General features: G+C 41.9%; 1 long non-coding RNA gene across 1 annotated transcript in view; it reads right to left on the bottom strand.

Moving 5' to 3' along the window:
• LOC123454840 overlaps nt 1-20,004 on the bottom strand; it is an 89,098-nt gene extending 69,094 nt beyond the window's left edge. The window contains exon 1 of the long non-coding RNA XR_006633507.1: nt 19,898-20,004. This is a non-coding gene — a long non-coding RNA (uncharacterized LOC123454840). The remainder of the gene's footprint in view (nt 1-19,897) is intronic.
• Between the last annotated feature and the right edge of the window lie 754 nt (nt 20,005-20,758).

Raw genomic sequence — 20,758 nt, 5'->3', positions numbered from 1 at the left:
AGGTGTGGTGGGGCACGCCTTTAATCCCAGCACTTGGGAGGAAGAGGTAGGAGAATCATTGTGGGTTCAAGGCCACCCTGAGACTACATAGTGAATTCCAGGTCAGCCTGGGCTAGAATGAGGGCCTACCTTGAAAAAAAAAGAGGGGGGCCTTCACCTAGGCATATTAGAGTCAAAACATCAAAAGTGCAAGACAAGGGTTGGAGAGATGGCTTAGTGGTTAGGCACTTGCCTGTGAAGCCTAAAGACCCCGGTTCGAGGCTCAATTCTCCAGGACCCACGTTAGCCAGATGCACAAGGGGCACACATGTCTGGAGTTTGTTTGCACTGGCATGTAAAGAACCAGGTTCAGTTCTCCAGGTCCCACGTAAGCCAGATGGACATTGGTGGCACATGCATCTGGAGTTTGTTTGCAGTGGCTAGAGGCCCTGGTGAGCCCATTTTCTCTCCTTCTAACTTTCTCTAATAAATAAATAAAAATAAAATATTTTCTAAAATCGTCTGTTAAAATGACTGAAAAATAAAGCCTTTCTCAAACAATAAGAAACTGAAGAGTTTCATCACCACCAGCCCAACCACCAGACCAGCTTTTTAAGAAATATTGAAGGGAAGTCGGGTGTGGTGGTGCAAGCTTTTAATCCCAGCACTTGGGAGGCAGAGGCAGAGATAGGAGGATCACCGTGAGTTCGAGGCCACCCTGAGAATACAGAGTGAATTCCAGGTCAGCCTAGACTAGAGTGAAACCCTACCTCGAAAAACCAAACCAAAAAATATATATATATATATATAGAAGGGAGTCCTGAAGGAGAGGTAGAGAATTATTTATTATCACTTTAATAAAAACATATGAGGGCTGGAGAGATGGCTTAGCAGTTAAGGCCCTTGCTTGCAAGGCAAAGGATCCAGGTTTGATTCCCCAGGACCCACATAAGCCAGATGAACAAACTGGCACATGCATCTGGAGTTTGTTTGCATGCCTGGAGGCCCTGGGGCACCCATATTCTGTCTCTCTTTCAAATAATAAATAAATAAAGTTATTTAAAAACATGAATGTACATAATTCATGAAAGACACATGACAGAGACAATAAAGAGAATCAAATCTTACCATTACAGAAAACTACCAATGCACAAAAATAAATAATGAGACGGAAAGGACAAGATAAACAGAAAATAATCAACAAAATGACAGAAGAAAATTCATACCTATTGATAATAGCCTTAACAATGAAGGAATGATTAAATTCACTAATCAAAGGATATATATATTAGCTAGACACTTTTTTAAAAACTTGGACTTAATTATATGCTGCCTATAAGAAACCCATTTCCTGGTAAAGGTACAGGGATTTCAACACTTCACTCTGTTCAATGGAGAGATCATTCAGAGAGACAATCACACACAAAAAATAAATCTAAGTTTTTCTATTATTCAGTACTTTACAGTAAAGGAACCTAACAGGTATTTAAGGAACATAGTATTCAATAACATCAGAATATACAATCTTCTCACCAGCACAGAAATTCTCCAGGATAGATTATACAATGAGTCACATATGAAATCCAATAACATTAAAAAAAAAATAACACTGAAATCTCAGAATTCAACAGTATAAAACTACAGATCAACAACAACAACAACAAGAATGGGAAATATACCAACACACAGAAATTGAGTAATATGCTTCTAGGTGAATAATGGCTAATTGAAAGGGGAAAGAAAATATTGCTAGAAACCAATGAAAATGACAATACAACATGCAGAAGTCTACTACACATGGGAGAAGCAGTACCAAGAGGGGAATGCATATCAATAAATGAATATGCTTAAAGATAAGTCTCAAAGAAATAGCCCAATAATATACCTCAAAGACTGAAAAGCAAGAACCAAATCCCCAAGTAAATACAAGGAAATAAATATCAGAGCAGAAATTAAGTCAAAGCTAAAGAAGAAAAATAAGAATTCCAAAAGGTGAATGCAATAGAGTTGATTTTCTAGAAGGATAAACAAAATTGACAGACCTTTAGATAGAAAACCAGAAAAAAAAAAAGAGAACACTCAAATAAATAAAACAGGTGAAAGGAGACATTACAACTGATACTGTTTACCATTTCAAAACAAAATACTGAACTTGATAGAATTTCTGTTGAATCTTTTTTTTTTAATTTTACTTATTTGGGTGTGTGTGTGTGTGTCTGGGTGTGCCAGGGTCTCTTGCCACTGCAAACAAATGACAGATTCTTGCACCCACCACCTTTTGCATTTGGCTTTACATGCATGCTGGAGAACCAAAGCCAGGAGGAGGAGCTTTGACAGCGCGGTTAGCCACTACGCCACCTACCCAGCCCCCATTCGGTTGAATTCTACAGAACATCACATGAATTCTGGACTTCTCATGGGCTAATATTTCCCTATCATGACCCAAGCTGACCTGTCGTATTGAGTTTCCACTGTGCAACTAGCCCAGAAAGCACTGCTACCTTCCAGAGCTGTTAAGTGACCTCCTTTCCCCTCTCTGTCATTGATATAAAGAAAAGATAATCAGGGATTCTTTTTCTAAGACCAGTCCTACAATTTCCCTTTTTCTGAGGCCAGAGAAAAAAGGACTCTTGTACTTTTGCCTTCCTGGAAATCTCACTGTGCTGGGCTGTCAGGAGGCTTTTTGGGGCTGGGAAACTCCCCTCTGGAAATAGGGTGTTTGGTGGAGTGGCGGAGGGTCAGCCAGAGATACCCGCAGTACTTTACAGCTGCTGTTCTGCCAGTTTCAGTCTGTCACAGACAATAGGGGGTGTACTGTCCTCCCCTCTCCAGATCCCTACCTTGCTACAAAAGGATCAACCCCTCCCAGGGGACACTCTGGAGGTTCCCTAAGATGGGACAACACTGAATCGTAAATTATGGCTTCCTTCGTTGACTTCCACATAACCTCAGGCCAGTGAATATGTAGCTGGCTAAGTCTCCAAGGGTCAAAGAGCCACACACAAGACTTGCATTTCCAAAGGCAAAACCATAAAGTGCAGGGATCTGCAGCTGGGATCTGGCACACAGATGTGCTTTAAGCAGTTTATTATTGGACCGTGTGAGATTAAAATGTTTTGCTTTGGTTACTCATATTTTAAAATCAGAATAATTAACAAGAAATAAAATATACTTCCCACAGATACTTTTGCACAGGAATATTTATGGCAGTTTTATTTATAATTGCCAAAACTCAGAAATAGTTCAAATGTCCAACAACAGATAAACAGATAAACAAATTGTGGTGTTTGCACCTAATAAAGTAATATAAAAGGAATTATATAGACATAATATGATCTCAAGGTATGTGTGCTAAATAAAAGAGGGTACATAATAAAAGCCTATAATGACTAGTAAAAAAAAAAACTTGCGGAGTAAGCAATGGAAATGTTCTGGATTGCTGGGCGTGATGGCGCACACCTTTAATCCCAGCACCTACCTTGAAAAGGAAAAAAAAAATCTATCTATCTATCTATCTATCTATCTATCTATCTATCTATCTATATATATGTGTGTGTGTGTGTGTGTGAATTGTTCTGTATCTTAATTATGGTGATAATTTTTTTTTTCAAGGTAGGGTTTCACTCTAGCCCAGGCTGACCTGGAATTCACTATATAGTCTCAGGGTGGCCTCAAACTCAAGGCAGTCCTCCTACCTCTGCCTTCCAAGTGCTGGGATTAAAGGCGTGCGCCACCATGCACTGGTTTAGAACAGGAAAAGGATAAGCAGAAGTGGGAGACCAGAGAGTGATGGGGATGAATATGATCAAAATATACACGTGACAATACACATGATTGAAATTGTCATGTAAGTAAAAAAAAAAAAAAAAAGTGTAACTTTACACTAAGAAAGTGTAGGTTGCATGTGAAAATGATTCAAAAACTCAGAAAATACTGTTCCTATGAAATCTTCCTTGGGAAGATGGAGAAAATTGTAGGAAATATTTCATCATAAACATTGGAAGTGAGCCCTAGCTGTAGGCTTAGATGGAGGATTAACACTGAGCTATAATGCGTAACTCTTCTTCTTTTTTTGTTTTTTTTTAAACTTTTTATTGACAATTTCCTCATGTATATACATTTAAATAGAAGGAAAAGGAAAAAGTAAAAAACAGCTATATGCTCCAATAGTATAGAACAGCATCTCACAAAAGTAAAATTTAAAGAGTTTCCTAGTCATGTGTCTGAAACACTAATATTAATTACAGATTGCCTTTGATATACTACAGAATAACTCAAGTGGCTACATGAAATTCAAATGCATCATTTCTATTGTTCTTGACAACTAGGATCTGTGGTGTGGGCAGAAGATAACAAATTTCATACTGAGTGGATTCAGTAATCCCCTCCTACTACTGTCTTGATAACTTAAGCCTGTTTTCTCTAAGTGCTATAAACTGAGAAATTAATAAAAAAAAAAATGTTTGATAAGCTCATAGCTTCGGAGGTTGGGAAATCTAAACCCATGGTACTGGTATCTGCTCAGCTTCCGGCAAGGGCCTCCCTGCAGTCTGGGACCTAAGCACAGTCTGCAGACAGCGCAGGGTATCACATGTCCAGACCAAGCAGGCTTCCTGCCTTTTCCACTGCTTAATAAAGCCACTATTGTGACTTCGGGGGCCCCACCCCCATCACCTCATCAAATTCTATTTCCCAAAAGCCTTGCCCCCAAACAGCATTGACCTAGGGCTCTGGGTATTCAGTTCCAGCATGACTTTTGGAAGGAGCAAACATCCAGATTACAGCACTTGAATTTAGAAGTTCTGGGGTCTCTGTAAGAGACGCTTCCTACTAGATCACTTGTTCAAGTTTTTGGTATGCTGAGCTATAATGCATAACTCTTCTTCATTTTTTTTTTAAAACACTTTTTATTGACAATTTCCTCATGTATATACATTTAAATTTTGTGAGCTATGCCAGGTCACACCTATAATCCCAGCACTTCAACCTCAGACTGAGTCAGGAAGATACATAGTGACACCTAAAGCAAAGACATGAAAAATAAAATGAAAACAGCCCCATAAATTAAAAATTCTTTTAAAAAAAGACAAGGGACATTACTTCCTGAGTCCTTTAAATTTTTTTTTGAAGATGAAGAATACAATAATAATTAATTAGTTTTGTACTCGGTGAATACAGTCAATTTGGTACCATTATTAGGCTCATCCATGACCTACCCCCACCCTCTGGCCCCTCCTTGTTGAGGTATATGGGTCGTGCATTGTGGAGTGAGCCCACAGTTACGGGTAGGATAAATGTCTCTGCATATCATGACTCAACATGTGGCTCTGACATTCTTTCCGCCCCCTCTTCCACAAAATTTCCCTGAGCCATGTTGGGTTCATTTTTGGTCTGCTTCAGTGCTGAGGTGTTGGGGGCCTCTGAGGCTCTGGTTCTCTGATTTGGTAGGAGTTGATTTTTCTCTGTGTTGACCTCCTTCACCCTGTGCTGGTACCCGGTTCACCAAGAAAACAGCACCCTTGCTTGTTTTGCCAATTGTTCTTAGTTTCAGCCGGGGCCCTTTTGAGGTAGGATAGGGTGGTTCTCTCCTTAGGATCTGCATCTATCTGAAAAAGAGAAGCAGATTCTCCAACGGAGAGTAAGTTAGCACCAGGACAAATGAGATAACCCTTACTTTTTTATAGAGAATTTAATAGGTGTAGGCCCTCTTATAGCCCACGATAGCTTGATAATGGAGAGCGGGTTTATGTTTGGATATGGTTCTGACTTGTTTCCCAGCTCCAGCAATGTTGTTTTGTTTTGTTTATTGAGATAGGGTCTCACTCCAGCTCAGGCTGACCTTGAATTCACTATGTGGTCTTATGGTGACCTCGAACTCATGGCAATCTTTCCTCTGCCTCCCAAGTGCTGGGAGGATTAAAGGCGTGTGCCACCACACACGGCTGCATAACTCTTCTTGATTACACTATATAAAGTCCCAAGACCTTAAACATTACTTTGGGAAATTTTTATGAAAGGCAAAATGTCTTAATGCACTGAGTTGGAAAATATTGGAAAACTAAAGAAACATGGGATTCAATTTTCTACTGTCAGTGGAATGAGAGCTAGAGTTAGACTTTATTTCAGGTATAGAAAAAGAAGCCTAATGTCTCATATTGACACTTCTTTTTTAAATGCTTTATTAAATTTTTATTTATTTATTTACTTGAGAGAGAGAGAGAGAGAAAGACAGAGAGAGAGAGAGAGGTAGATAGATAGAGAAAATGGGTTCTCCAGGGTTTCCAGCAAACAAACTCCAGACTCAAGTTCCACCTTGTGCATCTGGATTACATGGGTCCTGAGGAATCGAGCCTGGGTCCTTTGGCTTTGCAGGCAAACGCCTTAACTGCTAAGCCATCTCTCCAGCCCTCACACTGATACTTCTTAGTATGCAATTTGTTCTACTGTATTTTTGCTACTTTCGTGAAGAACAACACAGGACCATCAGCCTAGAGTGAGGGTGAGGAGGAGCGTATAGGATATTTGAGTAGAAGATTTAAAAGAGTTATCAAAGAGGAGAGAATGAGGGCTGGAGAGATGGTTTAGCACTTAAGGTATTTACCTGCAAAGCCAAAGGACCCAGGCTCGATTCTCCAGGACCCATGTAAGCCAGAGTGGCTGGAGGCTCTGGGGCACCTTCTCTCTCTCTCTCTCTCTCTTTCTCAAATAAATAAATAAAATATATTTTAAAAAGAAGAGAGAATGATACTTACTAGGGAAATGTGGGTTATGAGCAATATTAGTGCTTTTCTAGGTTTGTGAATGAATGAATTGCCATTAGTGAAGCTTGTTGAAAGGATATTTCAGCCGTATTGGGGTGGGAGTTGGAGACATTGTCTAACGGGAAGCAGAAAGAAGCAAAGTTGGTGCGAGCAAACATCGTCACTATGCCATGTTTTGCTATGTTAGAATTAAAGAAATGTAACATCATATTTTGCAACACATGTAAGAAAAAAAAAAAACACCAAAAGAATGCAAGAGGGTATTCACTAGACTATCCTCAGCTAGAGAGCATGTTAGCAAGGCTGTTTATACCTGCAAACTGTTAAAAAGCTTAAAATACTCTTCAAACAAGAGAAAAACAGATGTCAACTTAGACAATGCGAAGATAAGTTCTACACGTAAATCTATTTGTAAAGTAACTATATATATATATATATATATATATATATATATATATATTATATATATATAATTTTATTCATAGGCAAAGATACAGACAGAGGGAGAGAGAAAGAGAGGGGACCACCAAGGCCTCCTGTCCTTGCAAATGAGCTTCAGACATAAGCACCGCCTTGTCCATCTGGCTTTACGTGGGTACTAGACAACTGAACCCAGGCTGCAAGGCTTTGCAAGCAAGTGACTTTAACTGCTGGGCCATCTTCTCAGACTTTTCTTTTTTAGTCAAGGTCTTATTCTAGCCCAGATTGGCCTTAAATTTATAGCCATCCTTCTACCTCGGCCTCCAGAATGCTGAGATTACAGGCATAAACCTCCTCCATGTGAGCGTATTTTTTTGGTTTTATTCGTTACTTGTTGGCACTACTATTATACTCTAAACCGGCGATTACAACCTCACACTGTTTTCCTTTTAATATATTTGACCACTGGGCTCACTCTTAGAATTGTTCTTTTGCACTTTGCCACATCCTCAGTTGCATAACCGCCAGTGTGTGTTCATTTTTTAAAAACAGCGCTGAAAGGACAACCAGACATCTCACCCTTGGCAGCAGCCACACAGGGATGGCTCTCCTGGGCAACACACAGGGGTGGCTCTGCTGGATCCTGCCCTTGGGGCCGGGGTGTGGGGGGGTGGTCATTGGTTGGTGCAATCACGTGACTCTTGCTTACTAATAGTCATGTCTTCTAGGATAGAACAGATTTAGACTAAAGTCTTTTGGATGCAGTCTCCAGTCAGTTCCTACTACAGGAAATCTAGATCCTGTGAGCTAACAGGGAGAGAGTTCCACGGTCCCTTTCAGGCAGGAGCTGGGGCCCTCCGCGGCAGGGGGTAATTACAGCCAGATGGATCATCCTTCTTCTGCTTCCCCCAAAGGCTTAGCTGTCGGGGAGAAGTTGAGACCGCGCAGCAGGGCGGAGAGCAAGGTCCCAAAGCCTTCAATAAAGCCTTCGGAATTTGCATATGAGTAGAGATAAACCAAAAAGCGCTTGAAATGGGACACGAAACCCACATCCTTGGTCCAGGCCTTGCTGTTGAGCTTGGGGCGAACATGCTGATCCTTTTTCTCTGCTCTAGCACGCTTCCTCCCTGAGAAGCGTAGGAGCCAGAGGCTAAGGCGCAGGGCCGTGGGGTGCTGTCTTCCACGCCTGACCTGACTGCTGCACTCATCACGAAGGCTGCAGAGACCTGCACGGGAGCTGCAGAGGACTGCAGAGGACATCTTGTCAGGGATGCGGGAGGAGCTGCGGCCCTCATCCCTCCCCAAGGAGTTACTGGCAGTTAAGGCATTTTCTCCAGCGGCGCAGCTACTGGTAAATTGCCCATCCTCTGTGAAATGATCCCACACCTATGCTATGTCAGCAACCCGAACTCCACTGGGTGGGTTATGAAAAATAAAAAAGAAGAAGAAGAGAGATGGCTTAGCAGTTAAGGCGTTTGCCTACAAAGCCAAAGTATCCCGGTTCGATTCTCCAGGACCCATGTAAACCAGAAGCACATGGGGGCACATGCATCTGGAGTTCGTTTGCAGTGGCTGGAGGCCCTGGAGTGCCCATTCTCTCTCCCTCTCTCTCTGTCTTTTTCACTCTCTGCCTTTCTCCCTCTCAAATAAATGATTTATTAAATTAAATATATTCAAAATGTTTTTTTTAAAAAGAAGGAGGACTACTTGTGAAGAAGGTTCAACCGAAGGGGAAAAGGGGACAAGAGAAGGTATAAGGGTGAATGTAACCAAAATACATTCTATTCATGTATCAAAACCATCAAAGATACAACGAGTGTCAGATAAATCTAAATGAGCTTTGGCACACGCCTTTAATCCCAGTACTCAGGAGGCAGAGGTAGGAGGATCACGGTGAGTTTGAGGCCACCCTGAGACCACATAGTGAATTCCAAGTCAGCCTGGGCTAGAGTGAAACCCTACCTCAGAAAACAAAACAAAACAAACAAACAAACAAAATCTAAATGAGCCTCAGAAAAAAAAAAGAAGGTAAAGAAAAGAAAAGAAAAAAGGTCCTACCACATATTACCACAGAAAAAAGAAAGCAAAGAAGAAAACAGTACATAAAGACTAAAATGACAAATCTTAACGTATCAATATTTTTAATGATTATGAACCAGTGGGTGTTCTCCCACAGTCTTGAGAATCCTATCATTTTGTGTTCTAAACCATGTACCAAAATGAAGGCTTGCGCTCTCAAAGTCACCAGAGTGGTTAAGTCACATTTCCCCCCATGATTTTCCATTCTTTGACTGATTCATGCCTGAAAACGTTCTTCAAAGCCACAGCGCATAGTCAGGTGTACTTTCTAATTAACCAAAGCTAGGCTATAATATCCTGTACGTCCCCCAGGCCAACTCCTTCCAGAGACCTCAGGATTTAAATGAGCCTGTTTTCTACTCTGCCTCTGCCACAAAACCAAGAGCGAAGACAGCATAATGTGCTGGGAAGGGGTTCTCCAGTGCATGCATAAGATACCAAAGCACTCGGGGCTTGGAAATGGACTGAAACAGTCTGACAATAAGTCCCTTTGCGGCAGAAAACCACCTCTCTGCCGTCCTGTCATCCCTGAGGTTGGTAAGCTAATTCTTGGAGATCTGACTTCCTTTGACAGAGAAGGCGATTATATCTATCTTGTGCAGCAACAAATCTAGTAAATCTGACTGTGTCTAACATAGGTGAAGGTAAGTGGTAAGTACTTAATCTAGGTGGACATCTACGTCTCTGATTCCATATCCGCAGATTCCACCATCCTTGGATTGAAATGCTTATTACTATTTTAATATTTTTATTTATGTATGTATTTATTTATTTACAAGCAGAGAGAGAAAGAGAGAGGAGTGGAGGGAAGGAATGGGTACACCAGGCCCTTTTACCACTGCAGAGAACTCCAGACATATGCACCGTTTTGTGCGCCTGGCTTTACGTGGGTACTAGGGTGTTGAACTTTGGCTGTTAGGCATTGCAAGTAAGTGCCTTTAACTGCTAAGCCATCTCTGCAGCCCAAAACTATTTTTTAATATTTATTTATTTATTTATTAGAGAGAGATTAAGAGAATGGGCACACCAGGGCCCCTAGCCACTGCAAACCAATTCCAGACACATCGCTACTATCTTAAAAGTTATTGACTTGCCAGGCATGGTGGCGCATGCCTTTAATCCCAGCACTCGGGAGGTAGAGGTAGGAGGATCACCATGAGTTCGAGGCTACCCTGAGACTACAGAGTGAATTGCAGGTCAGCCTGGGCTAGAGTGAGACCCTATCTCAAAAAACCAAAAAATAAATAAATAAATAAATAAAATAAAATAAAATCCACAGAAGGATTTGTGTGAGTTACATATAGTTCCATACAAACACTGTGCCATTTTATATAAGGCGTACACAGATTATGGCATGGATTGAAGATCTTGGAACCAATCCTCTGATGGATAGCAAGGAATGACTTTCAACTCTGTTTTCTATCAGACAGAAAAATCTAGAAACACTTTAGTGTTGCAAAGAAGATGAACTTATTTTGGAAAAAAAGATTTTTTTTTTTGTTCTGACCCTTTGTTAATGTTACGTAAACTGTGCAGCCTTCTATTGTGAAAAGATAAGGAAGGCATGGTGTGTGCATTACTGCTCATTGCTGTGGTTGTGAGTCATGGAGGCTCTAGTTTTTAATGAAGCAAGCTATCACTTCTTCATATCTACTCACTTACATTTCTAAAATCTACCAAAAATGGGTTCGTAGATCATTTTAACATCGCTCCCTGCATTCCCCCCCCTCAGAGTTCTTAATATGAATCCCAAATATAGAGCTCAGGCACTGAAGTTTTTCTAGTAACAATCTATGGCTTCTGGGTGCACCATTGTCCAAAAAAGTAGGTCTCTATTTGGCATATTCATACCCTCTTAAATTTTGAATAACCCTTCCCCCTCCCTTGCTTTACTCAAACTTTTTCCCTGACCTCACTTAGGCCTCTCCACCCCCTAGTAATCTGTTTATCAGTTTACATATATACAATACCATTCCCTTAAGCCTTCCCCTCTCCTCCCTCCCTTATTGCCCCTTTCTAGCTTACGAGCATTTCTTTTTAACTTGACTGTGTGTGTAGCTGAGTATAATTCTGACATATAGATTACCTGAAGAAGAAAGTAATACAAGCCGGGCGTGGTGGCGCACGCCTTTAATCCCAGTACTTGGGAGGCAGAGGTAGGAGGATCGCCATGAGTTCAAGGCCACCCTGAGACTACAGAGCTAATTCCAGGCCAGCCTGGGCCAGAGTGAGACCCTACCTCGAAAAACAAACAAACAAAAAAAAAAAGGAAGAAAAGAAAGTAATACAATTTTTTTTTCAATATTAGAATTTTTTTTTTTTTATTTGAGAGAGAGAAAGAGGCAGATAGAGAGAATGGGCACGCCAGGGCCTTCAGCCACTGCAAATGAATTCCAGACGCATATGCCACCTTGTGCATCTGGCTTACATGGGTCCTAGGGAATTGAACCTGGGTCCTTTGGCTTTGCAGACAAGTGCTTTAACCACTAAGCCATCTTTTCAGCCCAATTCCAGAGTTTTTAATCAATGCCAACATAGTTGGTCTTCTCTAAAGTGAGCATTAATTAATGCATTACCCACTCTAGGCTGCATTCTGCTTTGAACATATTCCTTAGGACGCCAGGATTAGGAAATAGCATTATGCTTCGTCACAGTGCAGAAATTCAGCTGTGGTCCAAGAGCCAAATTCCAAGGGCATCAGTGTACTCAAAATGAAGGCCTCAAATTTGCCTGAGGTAATGCGCTGTGTCTATGGAAAAACACCAATAACTCTGCCCATTTGCCCTTTTTTTCAGGCCCTGTTTATAAAGATTTCTAGTTTCTAATTCACAAGGATATTGATGACACGATGATACAACCGTAAGCAGATCCCAGAGCACAGAAGTTCAGGCGAGCTTCACGGTAGGAAATGTCTGTTACAGAAAAGGGCCAGCAATCCTGGGCACACTGCTGGCCCTGAGTCACCAAGGAAAGTTTGACTTTTATTCACATTATATTGTTGAAGTGCATTTCTACCCAAAATGTTTTTCAGATGTGTTTAATTTTTCAAAGAATATTTGACTATTTGAAAATCACCTCTTTAGAAAAACTGAATAGGGATCTTAAACATAAAAGTCGAGCTGGGCCTGGCCTAAGACTTGGAGCTCTGTGACCACAGCAAGTTGGCTGCAGAGACCAGAGGGCACTCGGGAAGGAACTTGCCTAAGGACAAGAGGCAAGAGACAGAGAGCAGTAACTGAGTAAGAGCAGGCACTTTGGGGGAGTTAGGGTTCCTTCTGCTACCTGGTCCATTTCCTTCTCTTCCTGGCCTCTTGTGGCAGTTTGAATGCATGTCCCCTGTTGACTCAGGTGTTAACATTAAACTTGTAACTTGGTCTCCAGCTGCCCGGCTGTAGGAGGTTGTCACTGGGGGGCAGATCTTGAAGTCCAGCCCCAGGGTATCACTGGGGGTAGATCTGAATTCCAGCCCAAAGGTATAAGAGGAAGTTGGAGCTCTGGGTCTCCTGCTTGCTATAGATTCATGCTTGCTGCTTTTTGGTGAAAAAGAATAAATGCATCTACAACTATCTGATATTAGATTATATATTTACATATACACCTGAATATGTATATACAGTTATACCTACATATAGATAACGAATATCTCCATCTACCTATCTATCTAGAATATTTTCTTTAGTGATATGGTAGAGCGAGGAGCTAAATGAAACCACAGCAGAGGTAGCTGAGTTTGAAGAGCTAGCTAGTCATGAATCTATAACAGTGCATATTTTATACGTATCCTTATGATTGCATATATCTTAAATCCCTTATATTCTACTTTAGAGAAAGTTGTTTAGTGGATGATGTCTTTGCAAATTGAGAGTCTAGTGAAGTTATTATTATTGTTGTTTTTTAAATTGTATTTATTTATTTATTTGAGAGGGTGGGGGAGAGTGAGTGAGAGAGAATAGGCATGCCAGGGCCTCCAGCCACTGCAAACGAACTCCAGGTGCATGTGCCCCCTTGCACATCTGGCTTCCATGGGTCCTGGGGAATCATGCCTGGGTCCTTAGGCTTTACTGGCAAGTGCCTTAACTGCTAAGCCATCTGTCCAGGCCCTAATAAAATTATTTTAATTTAGATGCATTTTGCTTAAATCAATATCCTCAGACAAGGTTTATTTTTATCCTAAACTTGATATTTTACTTGAATAAAATATTGAAATGTCTCCCTAGGTAAACAAATACTAAAGGAATTCATGCAAATATTAAAAAGCATGGGGGTGCATATATATGTATATGAATACACTGGTTCTCAGGCTAATCTTAGATATGTATTTATTTAGGGTACAATTTACTTCAAAGAACTGAAAAATTATCATAAGTAAAAGGCATTTTGCCACTAAAATAGTAAAGCACAATCCTGGGATTCTGAAGGAAGCCACAAAATGACACTCATAATTTGCTTGAGCTTTGAAAGAGGAACCAAGGAACAGGCATGAGATCCAAATACCACCTTCCTTGCAGACAGTAGAGAGGGCGCCTGTGTCTGTGGACAAGCTTTGAACAAGTCATTTCCAGTCTTAATTGTAGCATCCTTCCCACCCATTGTACTCAAAGCCCCCTAACTTTCCACTTTGAATCCCATTTCTTGTATTGAAACATATGTCCCTTCCTTTCTTTTTTCTTTTCTGTATATGTACATGTGTGGTGTGCATAGATAAGTGTGTCTTCTTGTGTGTGCAAGAGCATTGCATGTGCACGCTTGCGTGTGTGTATTTAGAGGCCAGAGTTGATGTCGGGTATCTATTACCGCCCACCTTATTCTTTGAGACAGGGTATCATATGAAATCTGGAGCTCCACAATTGCCTAGCCTAGCTAGCCAGTTAGATTCAGGAGTTTCTTGCCTCCACCTCCCCACTGTTGGGATTATTACATCATCACTCCAGGTATTTCACATGGGAACAAGGAATCCAAACTCAGGTCTTCATGCATGTGTGGCAAACACTTGACCAATTAAGCCATCTCTCCAGCTGTGCATTTTTATTGACAAGTTTCATACATGTAAATAACATATTCTGATCATGATCCTCTTCCATTACCTTCTTTGGTCCCAGTGGCTGTTTGATTCAGGTGTTCCCCATAAACTTGGGTGTTCTGAATGCTAGGTTCCCAGCTGATAGAGATTTGGGAATTAATACCTCCTGGAGGTAGTGTACTATTGGGTGTGGGCTTATGGGTGTTACAGCCAGTTTCCCCTTGCCAGTGTTTGGCACACTCTCCTGTTGCTGTTGTCCACCCTCTGCTCATGTTATTTTCCCCTGCCATTGTGGAGCTTCCCCTTGAATCTGTAAGCCAAAATAAACTTTTTTTCTCCCCACAAGCTGCTCTTGGTCAGGTGTTTTTGCCAGCAGAGCGAACCTGACTACAACAGCCCCTATTCTACTTTCATGCCTTTTCCCCTCCTCCACCATCCATGACAGCATGCTGATGGCCCTGTATCGCGCAGGTCTTAGCAGGTGACCAGAGTCACTGTGAGATCATTAAGGCAATGGCCGCTTCACGTCCAGAACACGCCGTCCCAGAGCACTCCTCCTTATCATCTGGATCTTACATTTTTTCTGTCCTCTCTTCCACAACGCTCCCTGACTAAACCTTGGAGGGTGTGATAAAGATGTCTCATTTAGCCCCGAACACTCGACAATCTCTTATTCTCTGTGCTTTGACAAGCTTTGAGTCTCTCTAGTGATCACCACCAACTGCATAAAGAAGTTTCTCTGACAAAAAAGTGAGAACAATACTAATCTATGGGCGAAAACATACATATTATAAGGCGATTTGATGGGCATGACGTCTTCTCCTTCTCCCTTGGGCTTCTGACCTTCCCAGTCACAGGCTTTTGACTGAGTTTAGTACCAGGCATGACTTCTCCCCTGTGAAATAGTGCTCACATCCAATCAGAGGGCAGTTGGTTACCCCACAATGGTCATGTCACTCTTGAACCAGTGGGCACCCTTTGCCTGGCTGGCCAACTACATAGCTCACAGATTCCACTGCTGGGTAATGCTATTGATACATTTTCTACCCTAGCAGCCTAGGTAGCACTTTTAAGCACTGTGACAGAGAGGAGGCTTCCAACTCAGTTCCAGCTTGATTTCTCAATGTATTACAACGGAAGCAGATGGTATCTTCAGTAACAGGGTCTTATGATTCCTAGTTCTGGGAAGTATCCAAGAGCATTGGCAATAGCCTGTTTTGGTTTTGGGTCACAGGAATCTTTCTGACCAACAACCGGGTATCCCAGCCCTACCTTGACCCACATTTTCATTTCTTTTTTTTTTTTTTTTGAGGTGGGGTCTCACTCTAGCTCAGGCTGACCTTGAATTCACTATGTAGTCTCAGAGTGTCCTCGAACTCACAATGATCCTCCTACTTCTGCCTCCTGACTGCTGGGATTAAAGGCATGTGCCACCATGCCCAGCTTCTTTTCTTTTCTTTTTTTAAGAACTGTCTCTAAGGTATTCTCTTTTTTAATATAATTTTTATTTATTTATTTGACAGAGAGAAAGAGGGAAAAAGAGAGGGAGAGAGAGAGAGAATGAGCATGCCAGGGCTCCAACCACTGCAAACGAACTCCAGACGTATGTGTCCTTGAACTCACGGTGATCCTCCTACCTCTGCCTCCTGAGTCTTTTTGAGACTTGCTGTAAAGCCAAGAGCGGCCTTGAACTCATGATCCTCCTGCTTTTAGCCTTCTAGTGCTAGATGACAGGCATATGCCACCAAACTCAGCTTAGAAGATATTTTCAAAAGAAGTAAGTCATGGTACTCATACAGATATAAAATGAACACATTAAAGATCTTACCTAAGTTATTAAAGAAATGAACCAGGGAACTGATTTAAAGGAGAAATCAAGGAAGCACAAAATATGATGGGTAAGGAATGATGAAATGAGTGTGCTAACACAAAAAGCATAAAACTGGCTTTGCATGGGGATAGGGAGGTAGAAGGATGGAAGCAAGAGGGTTGTCTCTCCACCAAAAGAATTCATGTCCATGCCTATAAGTAAAAATTATTTTGGGGGCTGGAGAGATGGCTTAACGGTTAAGGTGCTTGCCTACAAAGCCAAAGGACCCAGGTTTGTTTCCCCAGAGCCCACATAATCCAGATGCATAAGGTGGTTTGCAGTGGCCAGAGGTCCCAGTATGACCATTCATTCTCTCTCTCTCTCTCTCTCTGCTCTCGTTTTTTTCTCAGATAAATAAATAAAATATTTTAAAAATTATTTGGGGGCTGGGGAAATGGTTCAGTGGTTAAAGGTGCTTGCTTGCAAAGTCTCCCGGCTTGGATTCAACTCCCCAGTACCCACCTAAAGCCAGATGCACAGAGTGGTGCATTGTCTAGAGTTCATTTGCAGTAGTAAGAGGCCCTGGTGCACCCACTCTCTATCTCACACTCACTCTCCTCTCACAAATAAATAAATGAATATTAAATGTATATGTATTGCTTAATAATAGTTTAAACTTACAGAGTTTTAAAATAGCTCCCATGGAATCAATCATGAAGGGCTTATGCAAGTTTAGATGGGTCATGTGACATACTGTGAACTGGTCTTGTCTGTCTTTGGTCTTAATTTTTTTTGTTTGTTTGTTTGTTTTTGTTTTTCAAGGTAGGGTCTCACTATAGCCCAGGCTGACCTGGAATTCACTATGTAGTCTCAGGGCGGCCTCGAACTCACAATGATACTCCTACCTCTGCCTCCAAGTGCTGGGATTAGAGGCGTGCGCCACACTCCCCCTTTGTTTCTTATCTGTCTTGCTTCTGGTTACTAGCCCACAGAAGCTGGCCTTCTTTATCTGAGCCATATTGAGATCACAGAGTGGGGAGTAAGTTTGGAACCCTGCTGGGCTCATCTTCATAAAGGCAACAAGTCCCGGCCCTGTCCCCCTCCCCAGGATAAAGACCCCATAAACAGGAGTAACCAACAAGTTCAAAGTGCCCTGTGAACCTCTTAGAGTCACAGCCCCTGGTTGCAACAGTCAAGTGCAAACTGCCCAGCTGGCTGAATGAGACCACCACCGTCAGCTATTGGCGTGACCTGGCTAGAGCTTCCGCTTAATGAACATGGCCATCAAAGGGAAATCTCACCCCTCTGTGCCTTCTCATTTACTGCAAAAGTCCTGAATACTTCACTTGGTTTAACCTTCTCACCTCTTCCATGCTACAGTACCCCCAACTCCCCACAGGGCAAGAACAAGGGGCGTGAGACTTGCTCTAGCTAGATCAGTTCCAAGCAAAGCTGGCGAGGAAGGAGAGAGTCTCTGCAGGCTGGGAGACGACACCCTGCTGGAGTGGAAAAGCAGCAGGCAGACAAGACCGACCGGAGGCAGTAGGCACGAGTGTCACAATGTCACCTCAGTCATCACAATGAAGAAAGAGGCAAGTGGGAAAATGACTTCTCCATCAACACAAAGTAAAAATGTCACCTTAAGATGCATCCGTCCATGTGAGCAGGACAGATAAAGAGGGATAGTTATTGAGCCATATCAGACCAACGATTATAAGATACATCCCTATTAAGACGTTAAAAATGAGGACTGGAGAGCTGGAGGGACGGCTTAGCGGTTAAGGCATTTGCCTGCAAAGCCAAAGGACCCAGGCTCGATTCCCCAGGTCCCACGTTAGCCAGATGCACAAGGGGCGCACACATCTGGAGTTCGTTTGCAGTGGCTGGAGGCCCTGGCGTGCCCATTCTCTCTCTTTCTCTCCCCCTCTTTCTCTGTAAAATAAATTAATTAATTAAAAATATTTTTAAAAAATGAGGACTGGAGAGATGGCTCAGTGGGTAAAGGTACTAGCTAGCAAAGTCGGGTGAACCAGGTTTGATTCCCCAGTACCCACATACAGCCAGATGCACAAAGTGGTATATGTATCTGGAGTTCATTCACAGTGCCAAGAGGCCTTATCACACCCATTTCTTCTCTCTCATTTGCTTTTTCCTTGCAAATAAATAAATAATTAAAATTTTTTTTTAGCCAGTCATGGTGGCCCACACTTTGGGAGGCAGAGGTAGAAAGAAGGATTGCTGTGAGTTCAAGGCTACCTTAAATTACATAGTGAATTCCACGTTAGCCTGGGATAGAGCAAGCCCCTACCTCAAAATACCAAATGTATATTTTAAAAAATACACACACACATTAAAAAAAAGAAGAAGAAGGTGAAAATGAGACAGAAAAAAATGAATCTGGGAAACAATGAATATACTAGTAATAATAATAATAGAGAAATTTTGAGGGTGAGCCAGACATTCTTTAAGGCTTTACTGGGATTGTCTTGTTTATTTCCTCTGAGAACCTTTAGAGCCTTTAGGGATTGTAATATTATCACCATTTTACAGAAAGAGACAAAAATAAGTAAGATTAATAACTTGCCCAAGGTCACATGGAGATCGTATTAGAAAGTGGAGCCAGTAAGTCTGAATCTACATGCCTCCTTTTCCCTCTTTGTGGCCCACTGGACAAGTACAGAAATCCAGAGAATGACAGGGGAAAAAAATCACTTCCCATCCTATCACTGAAGAACTTCACAATTTTGCCAATGAAGTTGGTATGGTGGCGCATGCCTACAATCCCAGCAACTCACCAGGCTAAAATAGGAAGGAGGATCACAAGTTCAAAGCCAGCCTGGACTACATAGTGAGATCCTGATTTTAAAAATATGCCCCGGGTATGGTGGAGTGGAAGCTCATGCATTTAATCCCAGCACTCAGGAGGCTGAGGTAGGAGGATCACAGTGAGTTCAAGGCCCACCTGAAACTACACAGTGAATCCCAGATCAGCCTGGATTAGAGCGGGACCCTACCTCAAAACAGAACAAAACAAAAGACACTATTCCTTCCTATAATATAATAATAAAATTTCTTTCTTTTTTTGAGGTAGGGTCTAAGTGTAGTTCAGGCTGACCTGCAATTCACTCTGTAGTCTCAGGGTGGCCTTGAACTCATGGCGATCCTCCTACCTCTGCCTCCTGATGCTGGGATTACAGGTATGCGCCAGCACGCCCAGCAATAATAAAATTTATATGAGACTTTCAAGATCAGTATGTTTGAAATGGTAGACTTTTAGGATCTAAATAAAACGTTTGCTAATTATTACTCTGAAATTCCTGCTCAACACTGTAGAGCAGTTCTACAAAGGAGTCCCTCAGGTTATTATTAGTCCTCCACCCCCTCCTCAATTTGCCTTTAAGGGGTTAATCTGAGCCTCTTCCGGTTTCCTCCTCTCCCATATGCTACTTCAGAAGGCTGTGCAGTAAGGAGGTGGTGTCCTGAACCTGTGCCAAGTGCCTCTTAGACAAATAACCTTGTAACATGACCCCTCTGAATTCTGGTTGAAAATGATCCCAAACCCCTTGAGACACCCTATGCTATGGCAAGCGGCTAGATATTCCAAGTCTGACCAAGCAGGCAGCCAACAGCCTCGGACCACTGAGCGTTTCCAAGGCCTTGGCGCTCTTTCGGCTGTGGATGGAATGAAGGTGTCTGTTCAGGAGAACAGAAATCAGCCAGGCACAGAGAGTGGCTAATACACAGAAATTCAAGAGGGGTTTTGCCTGCACTTACTGTGTCAGCCATTCACTCAGCAGACAACCAGAGGGCAAATGAACTGCACCTTACCTGGGCAAAGGGGAAGCTCTGTGCCTCAACTGCTGCCTGCTTTACCTGTACGGAAGGTATTAAATAGGCGTGGTGCTCTACACTGTCAGGACCCCCAACGGCTCGCTATGCAACTGAGAATGCTTTTGTGTAGAAATAAACTTCTGCCTGGTATAGGTTTCCTCAAACTTGGTGGGGCAGGTTGGGCTGCATTCTTTGGGGCTTGGGAGCTTCCTGTGGAATTTCAGATGTACAAATTTCATTCTAAAGATAGTGTAAAAAAAAAAAAAAATCACCTTACCTGTTACTACAAGAATGTTTGTAGTGCTAATGTACTAATGCAAATTTGAACATTTTTACTTATAGATTAAGTTTTCTTTCATAAAGTAGTGTTTTTATCACTGAATTAAGTGTACAAAGTCTTGGGGCTTTATCTTAAAAAAGAAAGAAAGAAAGAAAGAAAGAAAGAAAGAAAGAAAGAAAGAAAGAAAGAAAGAAAGGAAAAAAGAAAAATCCCAGCATTCAGGATCACTGTGAGTTCAAGGCCAGCCTAGAACTACAGACTGAATTCCAGGTCAGCCTGGACTAGTGAGATCCTACCTCAAAAAAAAATTATTTATTTAAGAGAGAATGAACTCAAGCTCCTAAATTTAATTCTTTTAAAAATATTTTTGTTTATTTTTATGTATTTATTTGAGATCAACAGAGAGAGAAAGAGGCAGAAGGAGAGAATGGGCGCGCCAGGGCTTCCAGCCACTGCAAATGAACTCCAGAGCGTGTGTCCCCTTGTGCATCTGGCTAACGTGGGTCCTGGGGAACTGAGCCTCGAACCGGGGTCCTTAGGCTTCACAGACAAGAGCTTAACTGCTAGGCCTTCTCTCC

The sequence above is a fragment of the Jaculus jaculus genome, chromosome 14, assembly GCF_020740685.1.
Source record: "Jaculus jaculus isolate mJacJac1 chromosome 14, mJacJac1.mat.Y.cur, whole genome shotgun sequence".
Taxonomy (NCBI): domain Eukaryota; kingdom Metazoa; phylum Chordata; class Mammalia; order Rodentia; family Dipodidae; genus Jaculus; species Jaculus jaculus.
The sequence above is the reverse complement of the archived record's forward strand: the minus strand, read 5'-3'. Positions and strand labels throughout refer to the sequence as shown.